This window comes from Suncus etruscus, chromosome 3, assembly GCF_024139225.1.
Source record: "Suncus etruscus isolate mSunEtr1 chromosome 3, mSunEtr1.pri.cur, whole genome shotgun sequence".
NCBI lineage: Eukaryota > Metazoa > Chordata > Mammalia > Eulipotyphla > Soricidae > Suncus > Suncus etruscus.
Genome location: NC_064850.1, coordinates 54656301 through 54681308, shown reverse-complemented (window position 1 = coordinate 54681308; position 25008 = coordinate 54656301). Strand labels below are relative to the sequence as shown.

General features: G+C 32.5%; 1 non-coding gene across 1 annotated transcript; it reads left to right on the top strand.

The window, feature by feature from the left end:
* Nucleotides 1-684: 684 nt before the first annotated feature.
* On the top strand, nucleotides 685-791 carry LOC126004650 (U6 spliceosomal RNA). The gene has a single exon (XR_007493916.1). It is a non-coding gene; the product is annotated as a U6 spliceosomal RNA (small nuclear RNA).
* Nucleotides 792-25008: the final 24217 nt, after the last annotated feature.

The following is a 25008-nucleotide window of genomic DNA, read 5'->3' as shown; positions in this document are numbered from 1 at the left end:
TGACTCTTCTGTTCAGAAAAATCTAGAGTTCTTCAGCTGACCTTCCATTCTAATTACACTTCCACCTGAATATTTACCTAATAGTTTTTTCAAACTTTATTGAGGCAAATTTTTTCCAGACACACCAGTCTCTCCCATGTCTGTGATCTTCTCTTTGAGTTTTATTTCCCTGATTTGTCAGTTCTGATTTACTTTCATGTTTTTCATTCCTGTACTATCATGTGATCACTAGACAAAGATTTTTAGCTCCCACAACCCTTTATTTAAATATATTTTGCACAGCACGATCTACTTTAAAAGTACCATATACTTACTTTATGCATTTTGTTTGTTTGTTTGTTTTTGGGTCACACACAGTGGTGCTTGTAAATTACTCCTGACAGGCTTGGGGGACCATATGGGATGTTAGTGATCAAACCTGGATCAACAGCATGCAAGGCAAAGACTCTCCTGCTGTACTATAAATCTGACTTCTTACGTTTTAATGAAGTAAAAATATCTAATATCTATACTTAAATATCAGTTTATAAGAACAATGGACCTGTTTTGTTACCATCTAAAAGTGTGAAAATACTCATATGGAAGTATGGAGAAACAATAGGCCCCTTCTGATGATCAACTCACAAGATGATATGTGATAGCAGTTACAATGTTGGTTTTAGTGTTAGTTAAAAGTATGATTGAGTGCTCGCTTCTGCAGCACATATACTAAAATTGGAACAATACAGAGAAGATTAGCATGGCCCCTGGGCAAGGATGACATGCAAATTCGTGAAGCATTCCATAAAAAAAAAGGATGATTGAAATTCCCAAAAGTACTAATATATAAAAGAAACAATAAATAAAAAAAATAGACAAAGTAAAATAAAATGAGTATGGGGAGCAGAAGCAGTGGCACAGTGGTAGGACATTTGCCTTGCATGTGGCTGATGATGATCCCCAGTGTCCCATTTGGTTCCCCCAGCCAGGAGCGATTTTTGAGTGCATAGCCAGGCGTAACCCCTGAGTATCACCAAGTGTGGCCCCCCCAAAATGAGTATGGTTTTATTTGTACTGACAGTGATATAAAATATAAAATATTCTACCTAAAATAATAATGATCTTAATTAAATGATATATGTTTGAAATAGAGTTGTGATAACAAAAATATTATAATACATGATATTGTCAAAATTAAGTATGGAGTAAAAGGATTTAATAGGATACTACCTTAGGGTCGATGACAATTATGTAGGCATAAGAAAATAAGATCATAATTACACATAACATTTAAGTATAAAAAAGATTTCACTTTTATTTGAACCATTTACCTTTTGCAGTGTTTCTTATATATATGATATTTTACTTGAATATTTTAAGCTTATTGAACATACCATAGTGATTCTTTAAGTTGTGTAAAGTGTTGAGCACAGTCTTGTTGTTTAATAAACATTAAACCATAATATCACATGACATGGACATAAAATGATAATGATGTGAGGCAAGCATTTTTAGTGCCACTGATTAATTCATTTTCCTGCTTTCTGTCACTTTATTTTTAGGGAAATAGTAATTTTATCAAATATTAGGATGTTACCTTCCTAAGAAAGAGGATACATCAGAAGTCTAATATCAATCCATGAAGTTAAACATATAAATGTCTTCTGCAGTTGTGTAGACTATTGAATAAAAGTTCAAAAATATGGACAGATGTCAAATTGTCTTTGCATTAAAATAGGAATACTAACATTTTTTTTTGCCTGGAGTGCTTAAAAATGGGTTTAGGAATAAGCAAGATTTAAGCTAGCTAGAGCTTGAAGGGTAGAGCAGAATTTATACAAGGTAAAACTTGGGGAAAGAACAGTTTCCCATTAGAGGGTAATGGTGTGATAAAAGAACAGTAGTGAAAAGCGCAATGAAATTTTATGTATAAAGTAGCACAACAAAGTACATTTTCTCTGTGGGAGAAAAATTAAAGGTAAGTAAGACAAGATGCTCTATTCAGTAACTTTCTTTGGCACTAAAAAAAGTGAATATTTTAAGAGAAAAATCAATTAAGGAAAATCTAATTAAAAAATAACAGGTTAAATTCAAAAATCATGCAAGACATATTAGGTGCAGTGAATTTTGGGCTATTTTTTTTCTTTTTTTGGGGGGTCACACCTGGCAGCGCTCAGGGGTTACTCCTGGCTCTGTGCTCAGAAATCCCTGGCAGGCACAGGGGACCATATGGGTTGCTGGGATTCGAACCCACCATCCTCCTGCATGAAAGTCAAGCACCTTACCTCCATGTTATCTCTCCGGCCCCAATTTTTGGCTATTTTAAGAGTCTTGTCTGAGGTAGTAGGACTAATAGAAACTGTTTACTAATAAGTAAACCAATATGGTAGATGAGACAATAAGCAGTTTGTAATTATTTAGATAGGGTGTGTGAGATTGAAGAAGAAAGTAAAAATAATTCTTTTGAAAAATGTTTCCCATTAATATTTTCTTATCACAAGGCACTCAACAATTATCTTCACCTTTGCATCACAGTTTAACTAAAAAATATTACTATTGGCTAAATTTTGAATATCACATTAAAATTATTACTTTCTGTCAAGAAATATTTTGTCTAAGGTTTGAGAGAAATGTCAGTAACAAAACAATTTTTACAACTGACATTGAAACAGGATGTCTATATTACATTTGCATAAATTTATTTACATAAAATTATAAAGAAAATTCTATAAGAAATAGGCTCATATGCTAAATTTTATTCACAATTAAGTAAGACTAAGATAAAATACACTAGAATTTTAAATGCAATTTCATACATTTAAAAATAATTTGTTTATGAGAAATTTCTATATATGCAATCGGAAAAATAATTTATATAATAAAATAACAAAAAAGATTAATCAATTTTAAGAGCCATAATAACTCATCAGTGAAATATAAAACATGGTTTTACTAAGTATTATTATATCCTGGAAATGATTATAACATATGGTTTATTATTATGTGTAAAACTAAGATCATTTATAGTTAATTGATACTGAGTAATATTAAAGATTTATACGTAACTCTTGTGTATAAAGCCTGAAGCATTATTTTGCTATTATATTAGAACTAAATTAGACTGGAGGCCATAGAATGTATAAAATATTGTTTTAATATTTTTAGTCTCTATGGTTACTCTCTACTAAAAAGAAAACATTTCAAGAAATACTCTCTCAGACTTTGTGTATAGTAGAATGTGGACTTCCTGGTTTCAATATTTGATATCTCCTATGGTGGCTCCTCATGTCCTGCCTGGAGGGATCCTCTAGGGCAGAGTCAGATATAAACCCTTTGTACCACTGTGTGTGGCCCAAGAAAACAATAACAACAAAACGTTTTTAAAAGTGTTCATTTTTAATTTTACCTCAAAATAATGATCATGTGGCGAAAGAAACAGTTATAGTTGATAGGAGTTTAAATTGTATAGGCACTATGTAAAGCATTATAACATCCCCTTTTTTTTTGGTATTGTTTTTTGTTTTGTTTTGTTTTCGGCCAAACCCGGTGATGCTCAGGATGGACGCTGGGGTCCATCCTAGGCTAGCACGCGCAAGGCAGACTCCTTACACCTGCGCCACTGCTCCAGTCCCATAACATTCCTTTGAATTATATACACATATTTCATGCCTCCCATTTACCATAACTCTTTGATAAAGGTAAAATATTAATTCAAACAGATGCATGCACTTCTATGCACCTTCCTTGTTTATTTACAATAATTTATAGGTTTAAAGACTTTAGTCTCCACTGACAGATGATTGGCTAAAGATATGGGATAGATACAAATAATCTACTTCTAAGCAATTGTAAAATTAAAAAGAAAAATAATCCTGCCATAGGTAATACCATAAAAAAAGAAAATAAACTTATTCAGATATAAAAAGTCACATTAATTTGCCTTTATATTGGACAAAAAGAAACAAGATAAATTAATCAGTTGAAAATATATATAAATTTTTAGTTTATAAAATCAAATTAATGTCTACCAGAATGGAAGAAGATTGGTGAATAGATAAACATAACTAAAGGATTATTTCCTGTGAAGGATAGAATTTTAGTATTATTGTCAGTAAATAGTGAAGTCCATGTACAATAATGCATTAGTTAGGCTTGCATAATGTTTAAATTGTATTATTTCTTTTCCCCTCAAATCTTGGTCATATGTATGGACTAATGACCTTTCTAATCTTCCAACAGCATACTTAGAAAGTTACTGTTATATTTTTTCTTTTATTCATTATGTTTATAATATTTAAAATGGAGGAGCATTGGCTCAGATCCAGCTGTGGTAAGGACATCTGTCTCTATGCTCAGTGATGACTCTTTGATGATGTTCAGGTAATTATGTGGATATGTAGTGCCTGAGATAGAACTAGTGCAAGGCAAATAAATGCCTTCCCTGCAATAACTCTCCATCGCTGAATATTTGTTATTCTTTTTATTAAATTGTGTTTAGATAAAAATTCACATATAGTACTACTTTCACATATAAAATACCTCAAATATTATAATTAAATTTTGCAATTAGTAAGTATACAATATAAAATAAAATGTTATAAATGTAAAACACCTCCCAAAATACATTAATAAGTGTTAAATATAAAATATATCGCAGACTTTTAGGAGATACATATCATTATTTAATATCTAGGTTGAAAATAAAGAGATATTGAATTATATGTATATATATATATTCTTTTTATAACATTATCTATTCCTAAGTGGTGTTTTGGAGCTGCATAGGCACACCTGGTAAAAATCAACTGGACAATATTGTTCAATGTTAGGACCATAGAGTATTATGATGTTGCTCAACCCTTGTGACCATTCTCTAGGTCCTAGAATCTCATGCATAAATGCTTTGCTATATTCAATATAGCAAACGTGATAGACATTGAATATATTTATTCAAATATATGCTAATCAAAATTTATGCAAATCAAACTGTCATGCTATATTTAACATTAGAGACTTTTTAACCAATTTATCCACTTTTTATATTGTATATTAGATAAAATTCAAACAATTGGGGGGAATTTAATTTGAGGGGAACATATATGTTGATGCTCAGGGTTTAGACCTAGGTCTGCATTCAGAAATCACTCCTGAAAGAGCTCAGAGGACCATATAGGGTGAAGGAATTGAACCAGGTTGATGTGGAAGTCAAGTACCCTGCCTACCTTACTATCTCTGGCTCTTAATCTGTTTTTGAAAACTAGCATAAGCACAAAAAATCTGGAAAATAAAGGCATTTGTTCAGCTTATTAAATTGATACTTTTAAACACTACTCAATTATTAAAATTAGAATTTAGCTTTATTTCCCTTGAAATATTATTTTAGATTATAAAGCATGTTTATTAATGTGTGCATTAGTTTGTCAATAACCATTGCTTACTTATTAAAATGGGACATTATTATTTTTGGACAAACTCTGAAATCCATGACTTTTGAAAGTCTGTTCTTTTTGTTTGTTTGTCTGTTATTTTTGGCCACACTTGGCTGCCCTCAGAGGTTATCCTGGCTCAGTGCTCAGAAATCTTTCCTGGCTCCGGGGACCATATGAAATGCCAGGATTGGAACCTCCTTCACTCCTTGGTCAGCCACGTGCAAGGCAAATGCTCTACTGCTGTGCTATCACTCCTACCTCAGAAACTGTTCTTTGTATACATACATCTATTGTCCATGTTACCATTGTCTCCAATGCTTAGTCTTTGCAAATGTTTAGTTTTGTGAATGTTATCATTATTTCCGAGTTCTGGCAAATGCTTTATATAGCCTATGAGTTTATCTTTAAGTATGAAATATTTATCTTGCCATTTTAGACATAAGTATAGTCCACATAATGAGAAGCTGAAACAAGGATTTGGCAATGGGAGGTAAAGGCATTCGACACTGTAAGTAGTTCTTAAAATAAATGTTACTGCTGTCATTCATTTTCTTTGTGTCCTGATTTTATTTTGTATCTGATTTTTCTCAAGGTTCATTACTGTTTGTGCTACTTTCCTAATCACAAAGTTTATAGTTTCACATCAGTGTCACTAAAGCACATTCCCTTCCACATGAGATGGTGCCAATTTTGATTTATGGTATGTGCTCCCTGTCTTAGTGATGGAGAAAATTAGCATCGTCAAGATGGATATTTTCTCAGCATGAGAGATTTTTTTTGCATACATTTCTGTTTGATCTCTGTACAGAGTTTTTATAGAGTTGTTTTAATTTCTATAAACAGAAGAAAGACTCCGGAACCTTATTACAATTTAGTTTTGAAACTTTTATTTGTTTTAAAACCACTCAGCTCCACAATTTTATTAAACGTTGCACCTTTATCATCCTGTTTTTAAAATTAACGTAGATGTAGGTCCATAGTTTCAAAATTTTGATGATGATGATGTAATGACCTAATATATATGAGCCATTTGATACAGTGGCTGGGATATCATATGTACTACATAAAGATTTACTGTACTATTAATGAGCTACATTTTAAAATATTTTAATATTTGCATTATAAAACACTATATGAACTTGATTACATAGTACATCAATGTTAAAAATAAAACCACCTATTTGGAATTTTTAAATGATACTGGTAATTATCTACTATGAAATAGAAAATAATATAAAATAACAGCATTTAAAAATAAACAAAATAAAATATATAAAAATGAGTATGGTTTTATTTTTTTTTGATAAAATCTTCATTTAAATGCCATAATTATAATCATGATTGTAGTTGGGTTTCAGTCAACTGACAGAGATATAAAAATGTGAAATGTTAAAAAACCTAGCAATAATAATTTTAAATGATATATGTTTGAAATAGTAGTGGGATAAGGGAATCATAGTATATATATATATATATATATATATATATTGTAAAAAACAAGTATGAAAAAAGGTTTTAATACGAAACAAGACAATTATCTAGGCATGAGAAAATAGGATCAGTACTAGAGATAATATTTCAAGTAAGAAAAATTATATTAAGACTACTTTCTAATCTAAGAATCTTCAATAACAAAATAAAAAAAAGAATCTTCAATAAGTTACTTTCATTATGTGACACTGATCACACATCTTGAGATAATTTAGAAAAATAAATTCTACATCATCAATTCCTGAAGTGGTTGAAATATTTCTAGAGACTTGGCATTGTAGTTATAGGATATTCGAGGTAAAATAGAATTATGTTTAATCCTTCTGGTTAAATCTGTTCTACTCTTTTGCTTTTTTTCTTATTCTTGTTCTTAGTATGCTTGAAATTATTTCTTTGTTTATTTTTTCAGAAGGTATTAACACCCAGCATTGCTTAGGGATTACTAATGGCTCTGAATTCAGGAATTATTCCTGGTGGGCAATGGGGACCATATGGAATTCAGGTGATAGAACCTGGACTGACTGTGTACAAAGCAAAGGAACTATCCACTTTATTATCACTCCAGCCTTCTGAAACTTATTCTTCTGTATCTTCTATTTTCCCCTCCAGTTTTATTATTTAGAGTACACTTAATCCAGTATTTTTCTTATTTTTGTAATTCTAATGGAAGAATTTCTAGTAATTATGGTGACCGTTTCTTTAATTCTACTCCCAGGGTGTCTGGAATGATACTGGAGGGGTACATGTCTGTAGTAGTTAGGTACAATTAGGAAATCCTAACTAATTTTATAAATGCACTAAATGTTCTGAGAGTTCGTGAATGACTTATATAATTTATTTTCTGTAAGCGGGATATTAGACTAAATAAGCTGGGATTCCCTACCTAGACCAGACCATTGGGATTATTATAAATATATTTATATTAAATTTTATTTAAATGCATTTATGAGTATGAGATCTATCTATTTAATCTCTTTTTACATCTTCATCTAAATCACTTGAATAAATATTGATTGAGTTTGCTAAATAACTAGTCCAATGCATGGCAGTAAGAGCTTTTTCTCCCGGATGGCATTAAAACAATAATCAATAGTCTTTGCATAAATTATACATGTAGGTCTGTCTGCACTAAATTTAATAATGCATTGGACTATATTTCTATTTTGATAAAAAAGCAATATTCTTGAGTTTAGTTAAATTATTATTGCATTAACCTAACCTGATAAATAGTTTGAGAATATATTTATTCAAAAAATGATGATATATTCAGGCTTATTCTTAGTAAAATCATCCTAACCTACATAATTAATTTCCTTTTATAAGTGCTCCTTTATTTGTCACAAGTGACTAAAGATATTTTTGTTTAAATATATCAGGTTTTGTATTATAATTTACTGAAGAATAGCTTCTAAAATATTTTGAACAATTCTATTTAAAATTTGTGAAAGTGACATTTCCAAATTTTGACATGTTTCTGAAACTAGCACATTTAAATAGAATTTACAAGCATTCCCAAATCATTTATGATAACAGTTGTGATCTGACAGCAGGCACTGTTAGAGTAGTACCAGATGTCAACACCTTTCATTTATTCAGAACAATAAACAGTCTTAAGGAAAGTCATAAATACAGAAGACTGCAAAATAACGTAAGAGAACAATGTGAGGCTTTTAAGCAGTATTTACATTCACACATAAACTGACTTTTCTGTTTTCTTTATCTATATGAATTTACATTTTAGAAGCAATTTTAAAGAATTTTCATAACTTAGACGGTTACATTGAATAACACTGAATCCATTAACTGACATTTAATATGTAAAATCCAACTTTGGAAGAGATATTTAAAAAGGGCTGATGCCTAATTTTTTTAAGGGCACTACTTTAAATTAATGTTATTGGGTTAAATTTTTCTAAGTCTTATGTAATTTCTTTTTTTTTTTTTTTTTTGGTTTTTGGTTTTTGGGCCACACCCGTTTGATGCTCAGAGGTTACTCCTGGCTATGTGCTCAGAAATCGCCCCTGGCTTGGGGGGACCATATGGGACGCCGGGGGATCGAACCGCGGTCTGTTCCTTGGCTAGCGCTTGTAAGGCAGACACCTTACCTCTAGAGCCACCTTCCCGGCCCCATTATGTAATTTCTTTAGTTTGAAAATCTCTTCACTTTATTTTGCAGCAATTTGCACAGGAAAGTCAATTAGATCTGGACCTTCCACCATACAGCAGGGACTGGTCGCAGAGAATGAGACAAACACACAAGGACTACTCAAGCTTTACAGTCATGAGTAGAACCATCAAGTTCTAAGATCCAAGCTTTAGGGTTGCTATAAATCTCACAGGCATTAAAGATAGTTCAAAATCACACCAGGACTCAATGGCTACATTAGATCAGAGGCCAGTATATTTCATATAAGTTAACAACAATCTTGTCTAAAAAATAAGGTCATGACAATTTCCTTCTCTATTTTTGACTATGTTGCTATTACCATCTAAAAGTCTGCATCATTGCATCCTTTCTTGGGCACCATTTTGCCGCCAATTATATTAGAAGACTAAAAATATTTTTGCCTAGGATACATTCCATGACATGCATTGGACAAGTAAAATATGTTTCCCATGGTTATGCAACCTTTAAGTCCTTTTGAATATAACACCTACAAATATCATAGTAGAAATCATTACTTAAAATTCTTCTTCACTCAAATAGAATCTATAACCCTAACACATACATTTGTGCATGTATGTACACATATGCATACTGGTGACAATAATTTAAAATTTATTTATATATTTTGTATCTGCAATTAGTTATTACTTAAATAGAACATCTTGAAAGGAAACTAAACATTTTAAATGTCAAAATAGATAATTGCTATAATATAGCTATAAGCTTTATAGAGTCAGAAGAAATTGAATTATATACTGTGATTTTTGACTTCATAAAGAAGCAATTTAGGACTATGAGTTTAAGTTAACTATTGAGATATTTATAAATAGGGCAGAATAAAAGTAAGAGCATTCTTGCTAATATTAATAGCTGTATATTTTTGATAATGACCAAATATATGTTGTTAAAAACTTAAATTTGTTTTTTTTTAATTTGTATTATGAATTTTTAAAAATCTCTTTGGGGTTATGTAGGACTGTGTCATTATAGCTGAACCATTTCTTAGATTTTCCTTCTTTGCACAGTAACCAAGGAGCACAGGATGATAACAACAGACATTTTTGTATGTAAAGTTCATAGGGCAAATGGCAAGGCAGTGTGGCCTGCTCTTTGTGCCCAAAACTGCATAAGGTGAGAGGAATTGTTAAAATTTTGCACACTGTCCCCTTTCTGCTGGTTTCCTTGTTATGGATAGATCCTGCATTTCCCTGGAAGTCTATGCTTTGCTTTATTGCTGCCTCAGCTGGTCAGTTGCAGACTGCATGTTTTTTAATATGAGTGAGTCCCTGGAAGCAGAGGGCTCAGAGGTAGTGGAAGATGGAGTTAAGGTTAGTTGCCTCTCTTACATCCACTTCAGTAAGTTTCTGCTTGCCTTTGCTGTCTTAATTCAAAGCCATATGCTTTTATAAACTTGCAAATTTTCCACAGAAACATTGTCTCACAGAAACTGTATTCAGATCTATAAATAAACATAAAAAACATCCATGCAAAAAATGCACAATGTCATTTGTTCTATGTCTACAAGTCAATATAAAATATTTTATTGTTTTAATATATCTGTGTGTCCTATATATGTGTAGTTTGTATCATAGATTTTTACTACTTTGTTTTGTTTTCCCTTCCTGCCATAAAAAGTATTTGAAAACAAGTTTAGAGGAACATAAATGTTTTTAGAACCACTGAAAGAGAGGGCATGAAGGATAAAACAGCATGTAGGGCATCTGAATTGAATGCTTCCAACCTGGATTTGATCACTGACACTCAATATAGTCCTTTGAGTCCTTTCTGGAATGATCCCTGAGAGCAGAGCCAGAGTAAGCCCTAGCATAGTGGGGTGTATTCCCCTTAAAAAAACAAATAAGCAAACAAAAAACTAAAAATAAACCAAAAAAATGAAGTAATAATCCATTTTTAAAAATATGCTACCTATTTTGCATGTATACATGAGAGCCATCATCCACAATAAATACACAATAAATGATCTTATTTCCATGTAATATAGAAGATTAGAGTACAAAGTAATCAAATATAGAATTCAAATTGTTATGTCTACAGTCAAAATTCAGCACTGCCTTATAAATAGAGGAAAAACTTATTTCAAGGTCCTGGAATAGAATAGTGTATGATTCTTTTTGCCCCATTACTATTCGGAATTTTAAAGTAAATAGTGTCTAATCTATCAAATGTTAATTTACATACCATTACTATGAAGTTCATTACAGTTATTCTGTTTCAACGTTGTATTCTTGAACAAAATAAATTTTGTTTTTGTCAGCCTTCTCACAATAATTGAAATATGTTCAGCTCAATTTTATTGGCCTCAATTTTTATCACTGCCACGTCTTTTTGATAACACCTATAATCTTACACATCACTGATTCCAGCTCTTTAACATTTTTTATCACTTATTACATAAATTCTTATTAATATTTCTGTACCTGTTAAACTTCACAGAATAAAACATGAGTAAATGATTATGCTGTATACCTCAAGTGTTCACCAAATGGAGTAGATAAATAGATGTGGCATATATACTATTCACCCATATGAATACATGAAATATTGGCTTTTTCACCAACAGGGCTAACATTGGAAAGGTTTCTTATGAAGGAAATTAGCCTGGAGGATAAAAATATATCAAATGATCCTAATCATGTAATAATTAAATTAATAAAGAAAAAATAAACAAAAAATGCTGGGATTTTGTAAAAATAAAGTTATCAAACAATGAAAGTGGGGGCAATGGGTAGAAGGATCCAATGAATTGTGGTGGATTGAAGTAGACTTTTATTAAGGATGGATGATTTGGGAATGTGTATTTGAAAAAGTGTCAGCCTATATTCTTTATATATATATTATATATACATATATATGTATTTTTGCATATATATGGTTGTAAAACCATGATATAACAATAAATATTTAACTATATCCATAGATTACTTTGTATTTGGTGATACACCCAAAATGCCTAGAGTAACTTCTGGCTCTACATTCAGGAATTACTCCTGGTGGGCACTGCTTGATGACCATGTATTTGGTGCTTGGGATCATATCTACTTCTCTCGAGTGCAACATGAATTTCCTACCTGATGAATATACATACATACATACATACATACATACATACATACATACATATACATTCAGCATTCATGTATATTTAAAAAAAGATTCAATAAAAATGTTCTTTTGGGGCCAGAGAGGAGGTGCAGGGCAAAAGGCTTCTGCCTTGCAAGCCCTAGCCTAAAGACGGACCGCAATTTGATTCCCGGGTGTCCCATATGGTCCCCCAAGTTAGGAGCTATTTGTGAGCACATAGACAGGATTAACCACTGAATGTTACCTGTGTGGCCGAAAAACAAACAAACAAACAAAAGAAGAACAAAAGACAAAAAAAGTTCTTTTGCAGTTTTACTGATATATTTCAAATCATCAATTCTAGCCATAGTATACATGACCATATATAAAGTAAAAGACAAAACACATTTTAGTTGAACAATGCAATCAGTTGTTCTGTTTGATTCAAAAATTATACATATTATACTTATCCAATACATGCTTTCCCCTGGGGATAGTAATTAACATTACTTTAAATCAATTTGTTTCAGACATCAAAGAAATGATATATACATTCAATTCTTATTAAAATATCAGGCATAATCTTAAAAAATACAATTTTTCTGTGTAGCCAAAGGATATATTTTATCAAGATAGTCAACTTTCCAGTCACTTATGAGAAACAACTTCAGTATAATTACAGATAAGTTGTTCCTTTAAAACAAATAGGATAATTAGAAGAGGTGTTTTGATAGAACTAGTTTTAAAAGAAATATTTAAATAAATGGTTGTTTTCATTACTGGAAATGGACAAAATTTCAACAGAAAGCTAATAATGCAATGTGAATATAATTTCCTGTCTGCTTGCACTGATTCATTAATATGTAGTATTATATTGTTTATAATAATTTTTTTCATTTCTAATACAGATAGAATATCATTCTGAAATCAGAGAACAATGAATTAAGTACCAAAAGTTTTTATTTAGTGAGCAATTCAATGGTTTTTTAGGGCTAGAGATCAGGAGGACCCCAGATATATGTTGGCCTGTAATGAAGTACTGTAATTCATCCTTCTATTGGATGTTACAGTTTTTTTGTATAGTTTTGGATCAAACCCAGTGGAGCTCAGGTGTTTCTCCTGGCTTTGCACCCCTGGCAGGCTCAGGGGACCATATGGGATGCCGGGCATTGGACCCAATTTGGCCACGCACAAGCAATTACACTACTCTTCATTCAATTTTCTGAAATTGATATGTTTACTTTAAAAAGAAGTAAACCCACCTTATTGATACAGTATTTATAGAAATTATATTATTATTTAAATGAAACTCAATATCTTGTATTTTAAGAGCATATTAATTGCATATTCTATTATATTCAAATAATGCCTGTATTGACAGTGTGAGGCATAGTAATCCCTACACTATAAATTATACTAGGCATAGAAAAATAACATTTGATTAGAATAGAATCACAAAAAGTCATTTTATGTTTATATAAAATATATTTATATATCAACATATCTGTATATAACACACACTCTCATGCATGAACACATGCAATATCACACACTATATAATACAAACTAGCCACCTATGAACATTCAGCAACTAGAAAATTCTACAAAATGTTTTCTAAACTTGTTTTTGTATTGTTTATATCCCATGAATTTTTTAGTGGAATTTTAATATAAAGGTATAAGAACTTTACTTTTTAAGTGGTATGTAATTTTTTAGTTCAACATACAGCTATCAGATACCCTATGTAGGTTATTGAAATGTCATCAAAGAATACCAAAATATGTATTCTTAACATTTTTATGATGAATCACTACTGTGAAAACTGCTATTTTTAAAAGTTATATTTTGATCTTAAATTGTTTCTCTACTTAAAGTTGAGCAAAAAATGCCTGGGAATGTAGTAAACAGGTAAAGTGTTTGCCTTGCACATGGTTAACTCAGGTTTGATTACAAGTAACCACATATGGTCTCCTGGGCCCTGCCAGGAGTGATCCTGTGATCCTTGTATTACAAATCCAGGATTAAACCCTGAAAAAAACAGATGTGATCAAAATTAAATAAAATAAATTTGTTGCAGTCAACATATTTGACCTATTAAACATATTTAAATAAATTGTTTAAATATTATTAATAAAGAATTTCCACATATGTGTCATTTTTATGTTTATAGAAGCATGGGTAAGTTTGGCTAAATATATTTTGAAACTTATTTGTCATGCATTATTTTTTCATCTGTGAATTATCACTTATAAACTTTCTTTTAGCCATTTTAGAAAACTTAAATTATGAAATATTAATACAATTTTTTGCTCTTCATGAATCATGCATGGTTTTTGTTATATGAAGAAAGATGCATAAATAAAACAAGTGATAGTTAATTTTTATAAAAGTGAAGAAGTTAGGAATGAATTGTATTTGTATATAGAAACAGCAACAAGTATACTCTACATTATAGTGATTGCAAATACTATTTACTTTTGTTCAGGAACATTTGTTTCCTTTATGCTTTATATATTTGAATCAGATTTTAACTCACTAGTGAAAATTTTAGATTTTTTTGGAACTTAAAATCTATAAAAACATTGCATTGAGGTCTCTGTTTTTGTATTAGCTGCTTACAGCTTTGCTTCAGGCTTATTCGTGGCTTCAGGTTCAGGGTTCTATCTAGGTGGCCTGGGAGAAATCAAACTCAGGTCAGCCCTGTGCAAGTCAATTGCCCTTCCCGTTTTATTAGCTTGATAGCCTTTGAATTACAGTCTTAAAATACACTTAGATGAGTGTCTCTTGCAATGGTGTTAAATTTAATATCTTAATTTCAAAAAATTATTTTCTTTTTTATTAACTCAATATAATTTAACATTAACAGGATTTAGATTTAGTACTGTCCTTTAGTAGAAAGACTGTATATGATTCTGGATTAGTAGATACAAAGTGCTATTAATAGTATTTACTGTTTACCTGGAGACAATAAATAGAAGGTAGGTACTAATTTGTGTAGAGTTTATCATTCTAAGTGTGGATGGATGGTACATACAAATAAGAAAACTATTATTACATCAGCATACAGTTAGAAAAATGTTTATTTTTATTAATTATATTAAATACACCCAGTAATATTAAAATAAGTTTGAAATTTCTTTATATATGGTTACCTTGGACTACTTATACCTAAAATTAAAAAAATTATTTTTTTCAATAATTTAAATGATTTTACATTTCTTTAGCAGTAGTCAGGATGTTTGCAAAATAATTATGTTCATATTGACATCAATTAAAAATCAATAAAAATTCCCACAATACTAAACTTGTAATTTAATACAAAATTCAAGGAATCAAAAATGTTAATGATGTAATTATTAGCATTTCCTCCATACTATAATTATTTAAAATTAATTTTGAAAAATATTGCCTGTTAAAATTTGTTTGTCTATGTAGAACAAAATTAGTAAAACAGTTTAAAATATTACATGAAAATGATAACATTTGTTATAGAATTTTTTAATACATATCAAAGTTGAAAACAATAGATTACTTAAATTTTGGGAAGTTTTCTGTCTATTCTCTGTAAATCAAGATATATATCTAAGAGAAAGACAGTATAGTACTCTCTAACAGTTAAACTTTTATTAGCAAAATTAAAATATGACAAATATTGCATAATAATTTGAAACACAATAAATTCATATTAAATGCCTATATTTTGTTATTCAACATAAAATTACTTTTTGTTTACTATTCTTTCTGCATTTGATTCCACACAGTCACTAAAATACTCATGTATTAGACAAAAGAGTTCTTAAAAGAAAACTTTTTAGCACCAGAGTGATAGCACAGTGGTAGGGTGTTTGCCTTGCACGAAGCCAATCCAGGACATAAAAGGTGGTTCAAATCCTGGCATCATATGGTCCCACAAGACAGGAGGGAGATCTGAGCACATAGCCAAAAACCCCTGAGTAACCCCTGAGCTGTGACCCAAAAACAAAACAAAACAAAACAAAAAGTACACATTTAATTGAAATGTATGTTGTGACTATCATTGTACCACAATCTATGAAAAAATACCTGTTTTATATACCAGATAACCCACCTTCTTTATTGGTGAAATAGATGTTAGCAGAAAGAAATAAAATTCTTTGTGGCGTATCTGATCAATGAGTAAAAACTAGTAAATGATTAGAAAGTGGTAAAATAATAAATGTTACATTTCTAGAAATGCTCTTTTAAATACTCAATATTTTTGAAAGGTGATCAAATTACAGCAAAAGTATTTATTTTTAATTTTGTTAATGAACACTAAGACAAATGTTGAGAACTGAAATAAATAAAGTCAATGGAAATTCTAGTCCTGACTTAACTGAGAGTAGAAAAGGCAAAAAAATAGGTTACATGATATTCTTTATATATAATATATCATATATTACATGTTATATATATTATTATATATTGCATATTATGTATTTGCTACATATAATGACTGTCATACTGAAACCACCAGGTCTTTTGTCGTTGAAGTGAAGAAAAACATCATTTCCTTCAATATTCTTCAGTAGCTTTTGATCTTGAAGAAACAAAATAATGAAGTTCAAAAAGGCATTGTATTTTGTTTCAGATAATTCAGATTATAAACTTAATGATTATGTTAAATTAGGAGAATTATTTCTAACTTTAAGGATAAGTTGCTCTATAGATATGATTTATTCATGGGAAATTTGGATTCTATAATGTAAGTGAAGTGGCTAATATATTAACAGTAATTCTTAGTAATGCTATTGTATTTGAATTATTTAGCATTTTTCCTAGGAATATATTAATGAAAAGTATGCTTTATTATCTTAAGAAAATAATGTTATTTTATTAGAGCAAAATGATGTCATTTAAACTGCATGTTTATTCCCGAATTACAACATATTGCAATAACATGCTGCAATATGAATTTAGATCATTGACATGTAAAAAGATTACAAGCCTCTCTAGTTGAATAAATTTTCAGTAAGTGTTCATCTCTCTTCATTGCTGCTCATCCATGCAAGGATATATATGACACCATTCAAATTGCAGATAAAGTAATGAAAAGGCAAATCTGTGGTGTGCATTTGGACCTCTCTTTAATTTGACAGCCCCCTGACTGGAAAGGAAATGAATATTTTCTAGATGCAGAAGTCACTGTGGGGTTAAAAGAGACATTGAAGAAGTCTACCCCTGAGGAAATTACCATTGGCAATGGGGCCACCTTGTGACAGTAAATAACCCTGCTGGATCAATCGTCTTTCCCCCAAGGTACAGTGTTACCTATAATATCACCAAAAAGTAATAAGGAGAATGATTTCCTGCTAGAACATGAATCATTTCTAAGCATTAAATGAACAAAGCTTCAACTCAGTTTGGTCAAGAAGTGTATTGTGGGAAATGACCACAGAAGCAGCTCATCAGCAAAATGTCTTGGCAGGAAGGCAGTGGACATGAAGAAGTGCAATCACTGTCTTATTTATTTGCCACTCTGGGGAACACTAATATGAAAGTGACTAATATGGTATAATAGTTCCCAGAACCAATTAATTAATCATAGCATGCCGTTAATAGATACATTCCTTGGGGGGGAGATTTCATGCTTAGGGAAATTAAACCATTTTATTATGATAAAGTTTTCCCAGTCCAAAGTGCCTTAAATTTATATTCTCACTCTGCTAACAAGATGGAAATTTTTTTTAAATTAAGGAATTTGTTTGAGATGATCTACAGGTACTACCTGGCAAGAATTCATGTAAGTGCTCTTGTGAAGTAGAATTAGACAAAATTTTGCTTTTTTTTTTTTTGCATTTTGCCTGAATTGAAAATATTTAGAAAATTTATACCAAATTTTTAAAGTGAATTTTAATTAACTTAAATTGCTCTCCCATTTTTCTATTTTTATGTTCCTACAATACTCTGAAATGCTCAGGGCTTACTCGGTTTTTGTGCTCAAGATTCCCTGCTATGGAGTATCAGGGAACCATATTTATCCTTTCTTTTCTTTTACTTCACAAAACATATAGACTCAATAATTATATAACTGTAACCTATTGTATCTCTTGGCTTTACTAATTTTATTGCATTTTTTCATTTCTTTCTTTCTTTTTCTTGTTGAAATAACATTGATTTAGATCACTAGATATTTTTGAGAAGTATTTTTCATCTTTAATGCCCCTTTATTGTTAATTTTTTTTTTGTTTGTTTGTTTTATTTTTGGGGCCACACCCGGTGATACTCAGGGGTTACTCCTGGCTATGCTCTCAGAAATCACTCCTGTCTTGGGGGACCATAAGGGATGCCAAGGGATCGAACGGCCATTTTTCCTAGGCTAGCGCCTGCAAGGCAAACACTTTACCGCTCTTTGCCACCACTCCAGTCTTGTTATTGTTGATTCTTGAACAGAACTAAACCTACCATAAAAACTGTAAATGCTAAATCTTTAAATCCAACCAATAGCTGGGTAAGAATCTGCTGCTTTTTTTTCCCTCCAGGTAATTTAACTCTTATCTACTTCATGTGATTCAATGACTAAACCTGTGCTTGTCATGTAGGCCAGGTTCAATGTGTTTTTGTTTGAATTTTAATGTCTTTTTGTGTTTTATGGGAATCTGCTTAATAGCACTTAACAAACTTTCAGAACACCAAACTTGAGGTAGCTCCTATATATTGCACCAAGATATATATCAATGATACCCAAGGTCATGCCTGGTAGTAGACTATGCAAAAGAAATGCTTGTAGATATGTTAAATTTTAAAACTAAAATGCAAAAACCTAAACAAATAAAACTTTTTATTGGATAGAATATTCATCCTTTTAACTTAATTAATTTATATATTGGTAAGATTTGTCTTTCTTACTGATATATATATTATTTTATTGCTTTCCCCTTTCTTAAAATTAACCCTGTGTGAAATCAGCTTGTATCTATAATACTTATACAATATTTTAAAATAAATATAAATACATAATTAGCTGAATAATCTCTATAAAGGAAAAAACTGAATAGCATACACTCAAGCAGTAACTTTTAACTAAATACCATTCAGAACTTTTTATCTGATTGCTTTTTGTTTCATTGCTCACAATCCTCCTGTTATCAATGAAAAATAGTGTGTGTCAATTGTCAAGATCTTAGAAATACCGTAGACCAATGATGAAATCCTAGAACAATCACTTAATTTGTTTAATCCCCATTAGCTCTGATTATAAAACCTACCACAAAGGTTAAGCTAAATATTTCATAAGTTCTCTGTAATAATTTAGTAAACCTTATTACTCCCTAAAAACTTTGCAAAAAGATGGCTTGAGACAAAGATAGGCTGGACATCCTTAATCCTTTGTCACCTTTGTCATCTCCATTATTTTTCTTTTTTTTTCAATTTTTTTAAATTTATTTAAACAGCTTAATTACATACATGATTGTGTTTGGGTTTCAGTCATGTAAAGAACACCACCCATCACCAGTGCAACATTCCCATCACCAATGTCCCAAGTCTCCCTCCTCCCCACCCGACCCCCGCCTGTACTCTAGACAGGATCTCCATTTTCCTCATACATTCTCGTTATTAGGACAGTTCAAAATATAGTTATTTCCCTAACTAAACTCATCACTCTTTGTGGTGAGCTTCCTGAGGTGAGCTGGAGCTTCCAGCTCTTTTCTCTTTTGTGTCTGAAAATTATTATTACAAGGGTGTCTTTCATTTTTCTTAAAACCCATAGATGAGTGAGACCATTTTGTGTTTTTCTCTCTCTCTCTGACTTATTTCACTCAGCATAATAGATTCCGTGTACATCCATGTATAGGAAAATTTCATGACTTCATCTCTCCTGACAGCTGCATAATATTCCATTGTGTATATGTACCACAGTTTCTTTAGCCATTCGTCTGTTGAAGGGCATCTTGGTTGTTTCCAGAGTCTTGCTATGGTAAATAGTGCTGCAATGAATATAGGTGTAAGGAAGGGGTTTTTGTATTGTATTTTTGTGTTCCTAGGGTATATTCCTAGGAGTGGTATAGCTGGATCGTATGGGAGCTCGATTTCCAGTTTTTGGAGGAATCTCCATATCGCTTTCCATAAAGGTTGAACTAGACGGCATTCCCACCAGCAGTGGATAAGAGTTCCTTTCTCTCCACATCCCCGCCAACACTGTTTATTCTCATTCTTTGTGATGTGTGCCATTCCCTGGGGTGTGAGGTGGTATCTCATCGTTGTTTTGATTTGCATCTCCCTGATGATTAGTGATGTGGAACATTTTTTCATGTGTCTTTTGGCCATGTGTATTTCTTCTTTGTCAAAGTGTCTGTTCATTTTTTCTCCCCATTTTTTGATGGGGTTAGATGTTTTTTTCTTGTAAAGTTCTGTCAGTGCCTTGTATAGTTTGGAGATTAGCCCCTTATCTGATGGGTATTGGGTGAATAGTTTCTCCAAATCAGTGGGGGGCTCTTGTATCCTGGGCACTATTTCCTTTGAGGTGCAGAAGCTTCTCAGCTTAATATATTCCCATCTGTTAATCTCTGCTTTCACTTGCTTGGAGAGTGCAGTTTCCTCCTTGAAGTTGCCTGTAATGTCCTGGAGTGTTTTGCCTATGTGCTGTTCTATATATCTTATGGTTTTGGGGCTGATATCGAGGTCTTTAATCCATTTGGATTTTACCTTCGTACATGATGTTAGCTGGGGTCTAAGTTCAATTTTTTGCAAGTGGCTATCCAATTGTGCCAACACCACTTGTTGAAGAGTCTTTCCCTGCTCCATTTAGGATTTCCTGCTCCTTTATAAAAAATTAGGTGATTGTATGTCTGGGGAACATTCTCTGAGTATTCAAGCCTATTCCACTGATCTGAGGACCTATCCTTATTCCAATACCATGCTGTTTTTATAACTATTGCTTTGTAGTACAGTTTAAAGTTGGGGAAAGTAATTCCTCCCATATTCTTTTTCCCAATGACTGCTTTAGCTATTCGAGGGTGTTTATTGTTCCAAATGAATTTCAAAAGAGTCTGATCCACTTCTTTGAAGAATGTCATGGGTATCTTTAGAGGGATGGCATTAAATCTGTATAATGCCTTGGGGAGAATTGCCATTTTGATGATGTTAATCCTGCCAATCCATGAGCAGGGTATGTGTTTCCATTTCCGTGTGTCCTCTCTTATTTCTTGGAGCAGAGTTTTATAGTTTTCCTTGTATAGGTCCTTCACATATTTAGTCAAGTTGATTCCAAGATATTTGAGTTTGTGTGGCACTATTCTGAATGGGGTTGTTTTCTTAATGTCCATTTCTTTCTTATTACTATTGGTGTATAGAAAGGCCATTGATTTTTGTGTGTTAATTTTGTAGCCTGCCACCTTGCTATATGAGTCTATTGTTTCTAGAAGCTTTTTGATAGAGTCTATAGGGTTTTCTAAGTAGAGTATCATGTCATCTGCAAACAATGAGAGCTTGACTTCTTCCTTTCCTATCTGGGTTCCCTTGATATCCTTTTCTTGCCTAATCGCTATAGCAAGTACTTCCAGTGCTATGTTGAATAGGAGTGGTGAGAGAGGACAGCCTTGTCTTGTGCCAGAATTTAGAGTGAAGGCTTTTAGTTTTTCTCCATTGAGGATAATATTTGCCACTGGCTTGTGGTAGATGGCCTTCACTATATTGAGAAAGGTTCCCTCCATTCCCATCTTGCTGAGAGTTTTGATCAAAAATGGGTGTTGGACCTTATCAAATGCTTTCTCTGCATCTATTGATATGATCATGTGGTTTTTATTTTTCTTGTTATTGATGTTGTGTATTATGTTGATAGATTTACGGATGTTAAACCAGCCTTGCATTCCTGGGATGAAACCTACTTGATCGTAGTGGATGATCTTCTTAACGAGGCCTTGAATCCTATTTGCCAGGAATGAAACCTACTTGATCGTTGTGGATGATCTTCTTAACGAGGCATTGAATCCTATTTGCCAGGATTTTGTTGAGGATCTTTTCATCTGCATTCATCAGCGATATTGGTCTGTAATTTTCTTTTTTTGTAGCATCTCTGTCTGGTTTAGGTATCAAGGTGATGTTGGCTTCATAAAAGCTATTTGGAAGTGTTTCTGTTTGTTCAATTTCATGAAAGAGTCTTGCCAAGATTGGCAGTAGTTCCTCTTGGACAGTTTTATAGAATTCATTAGTGAATCCATCTGGACCTGGGCTTTTGTTTTTCGGCAGACATTTGATTACTGTTTTAATTTCATCAATGGTGATGGGGGTGTTTAGATATGCTACATCCTCTTCCTTCAACCGTGGAAGATTATAAGAGTCCAAGAATTTATCCATTTCTTCCAGGTTCTCATTTTTAGTGGTGTAGAGTTTTTCAAAGTAGTTTCTGATTACCCTTTGAATCTCTGTCATATCAGTAGTGATCTCTCCTTTTTCATTCCTGATACGAGTTATCAAGTTTCTCTCTCTCTCTTTCTTTGTTAGGTTTGCCAGTGGGCTATCAATCTTGTTTATTTTTTCAAAGAACCAACTTCTGCTTTAGTTGATCTTTCGGATTGTTTTTTGGGTTTCCACTTTGTTGATTTCTGCTCTCAGCTTTGTTATTTCCTTCTGTCTTCCTATTCTTGGGTCCTTTTGTTGAACATTTTCTAGTTCTATTAGCTGTGTCATTAAGCTACTCAGGTAAGCTCCTTCTTCCTTCCTGATGTGTGCTTGCAAAGCTATAAATTTTCCTCTCAGTACTGCTTTTGCTGTGTCCCATAAGTTCTGATAGTTTGTGTCTTGATTGTCATTTGTTTCCAGGAACCTTTTTATTTCCTCCTTGATTTCATCTCGGACCCACTGGTTATTGAGCATGAGGCTGTTTAACTTCCAGGTGTTAAAGTGTTTCTTCCGAGTCCCTTTGGAGTTCACAAATAATTTCAGAGCCTTGTGGTCAGCAAAGGTAGTCTGCAAAATTTCTATCCTCTTGATCTTATGGAGGTATGTTTTATGTGCCAGCATGTAGTCTATCCTGGAGAATGTCCCATGTACATTGGAGAAGAATGTGTATCCAGGTTTCTGGGGATGGAGTGTCGTATATATATCCACTAGGCCTCTTTCTTCCATTTCTCTCCTCAGGTCTAGTATATTCTTGTTGGGTTTCAGTCTGGTTGACCTATCCAGTGTTGACAAAGCCGTGTTAAGGTCCCCCACAGTTATTGTGTTGTTGTTGATATTATTTTTCAGATTTGTCAACAGTTGTATTAAATATTTTGTCGGCCCCTCATTCGGTGCATATATGTTTAGGAAAGTGAATTCTTCCTGCTCTACCTACCCCTTGATTAATATAAAATGTCCATCTTTGTCCCTTACAACCTTCCTGAGTATAAAGTTTGCATTATCTGATATTAGTATGGCCACTCCAGCTTTTTTATGGATGTTGTTTGCTTGGATAACTTTTCTCCAGCCTTTTATTTTGAGTCTATGTTTGTTCTGACTATTCAGGTGCGTTTCTTGTAGGCAGCAGAAGGTTATCTCCAATATTTTTCAAAAAACAGCATGTCACTTGACATTGTTATGAACATCATTAATAACATAGCCTGAAATGGGTTTCAGAAACAGTTCTCAAGTGTATCTTCCCAACAATATTCCATTCCCAAAGTTCCTAAACTTAAAAATTCAACATCCCAGCATACGTCCTTTTTTCTTTCTTGGGTCATATTTCTCCTGAGGGTGCTCTCTCTCTCTCTCTCTCTCTCTCTCTCTCTCTCTCTCTCTCTCTCTCTCTCTCTCTCTCGCTCTAAAGTTATTCATTTATTGATTGACTGATTGGTTTCTGGATCACACCCAGCGGCGTTCAGGGGTCACTCCTGGCTCTGTACTCAGAAATTGCCCCTGCCAGGCTTGGGGGACCATACGGGATGCTGGGAATGGAACCGGGTCTCTCCTAGGTCAGCCACAGGCAAGGCAAATACCCTACCTCTGTGCTCTTTCTCCGGCCACTCCTGAGGTATTCTCATATTTCTTTTTCATTAGGTTCTAGAGAGTATCATACTCTTCTTAATTATGCATTACCTTTTGGTCAGTACATTAACGAGTCAAATATTGTAAAGACTATCTATGCTCACTGTTTGATAGATGAGGCTAGAAGAATCACTTTTTCCATGTGTGGAACATATAGGCTCCCAGAAAGTATAAGTTGGCATATATAAAATATTTTAATTTTTATTATGTTTGATGGTTTTAAGGTAAATATGTTTTGGTACTTTTGACCAGTAAGTAGTACTTATTAAATGAACAAGAGTATGCATTTGTTTTTTATGGGGAGTTCCTAAGAGGTATAAGAGGTGAATGCACAGAAGAACCTGATGATGTCTTCTATCCCTTTTCAATCAACTGTCAGTTCAAAGTGAGATACTGAGAATACAGTTACTTTGTACAACCAAGGATTTCCAGAATATCCAGTGGTGCTCAGGGGGCCTCCAGGCCTATAAACTGTAATGTTCCTTGAATGATAAATGCTTGGGATTGAAATTGATATAGTCATATACAAGATGTGAACATTTTATTTGCTTTGAAACCACACTCCACAGTGTAAAGGGCCTATTTCTTGTGCTCAAGAAAACATATTGAGATGCTAAATATTGAACCCATGTCAGCCACATGCAAGGCAAGCATCCCACCTCTCTACTCTTGCTTGCCTGCACTCACCCCCCAAAATACACACTTTAACCCCTGTACTTCTTCTGGTATATTTTGAGCTTTTTTTATTCACTAATAACTGAGATGGAAAAAAAACCCTCAGTTATTAGGAAATAATATTACCAGTTTAATTTCTTTGTTGATATTTCAGTGACATGGGCCAATGTAAAATTTAGGAACCAAATATTTATTCAAGTTCA